Source organism: Rutilus rutilus (genome assembly GCF_951802725.1).
Source record: "Rutilus rutilus genome assembly, chromosome: 7".
In the NCBI taxonomy this organism is placed as follows: domain Eukaryota; kingdom Metazoa; phylum Chordata; class Actinopteri; order Cypriniformes; family Leuciscidae; genus Rutilus; species Rutilus rutilus.
The window spans coordinates 162,501-163,965 of record NC_140221.1 but is presented as its reverse complement, the minus strand read 5'-3'; positions in this window follow the sequence as shown (position 1 = coordinate 163,965).

Sequence of the window (1,465 nt, the reverse complement as noted above, 5' to 3'; positions counted from 1 at the left end):
AGATCAGCGCATCACTTCCTGCTGCTCCTCACATCACCTCACACTTCCTGTGCTGTAGATCAAGAGCATATGAAAGTGCCAGATTATCATGTTTCTTCCAGTGACATAAACTGAGTCATTATAACACAGTTTTATCTTCATATCTGATCATCTGTGAAGGTCAGACTGTGTTTAAACAACAACACTTTAAACACTATATTCACTAAAGTTAGAAACGCACAGTTAGTTAAAAAGTCAAGTCAAGACACCCTCATTTATACAGCGCTTTTAAAATTATAGATTGTTCCAAAGTAGCTTTACAGTAATAATAGGAAATTACAGTAACAAAGATTGTTTAGGCTTTACAGCACATCTAGAATAATGTTATTGTCCAGATAAAGTTAGTTTTGATTGATTCACATCCATCGCAAAGATCATTAGATATTAACTTAACCTAACAGAAACCCCTTAATGAAACCCCTAACCCTAACCCTTGCACGACACCGCTCTACAACAGTGCCTGCTGGCTCGAGAACGCAAACCTTGAAACAGGTTCTGGTGAAAGCCTTGAAAAATTTTGGGGACAAAAGGTTATCTCTGCGCAAACATCAAAAACTCAAACACGCGAAAACGCTGACGGCGTGCACATGCGTATACGTGTTTAGTCTATAGGTATGCGCGTGTGTGTGTGTGTGAGTGTGTGTCCAGGCGCAGGTCCTTCATCAGATCTGGATACGGCCTGGATCCGGCGGACTGCGGTAAACCTCGGGATAAACAGAAAGACTAATATTAGCGTAGACGCCATCCTTCTCATGATGTAACGAGTACATCAGGATTTATGGGAAGTGTTCCCGGTTCCGGCTGTCCTGATCTATGCAGCCTAACATTGAATTATAGAAGTCTATAGTGTGTTATGTGTATGCTAGGTCAAAGAGATGTGTCTTTAATCTGGCTTTGAACTGACAGAGTGTGTCTGCTTCCCGGACAATGGTAGGAAGATTGTTCTAGAGTTTTGGTGCTAAATAGGAAAAGGATCTACCGCCAGCAGATTTTGATATTCTAGGTATTATCAACTGGCCGGAATTTTGAGATCGCAATAGACGTGAAGGAGTATAATGCGTTAAGAGCTCGCTCAAGCACTGCGGAGCTAAACCATTTAGTGCTTTGTAAGTAATCAGCAATATTTTAAAATGTATGCGATGTTTAATAGTGAGCCAGTGCAGTGTTGACAGAACCGGGCTAATATGGTCATACTTCCTGGTTCTGGTAAGAACTCGAGCTGCTGCATTTTGGACCAGCTGTAGTTTGTTTATTAAGCGTGCAGGGCAACCACCCAGTAGAGCATTACAATAATCTAGCCTTGAGGTCATGAACACATGGACTAATTGTTCTGCATTTGTCAATGAGAGCATATGACGTAATTTAGATATATTTTTAAGATGGAAAAATGCGGTTTTACAGATACTAGACACGTGCCTTTCAAATG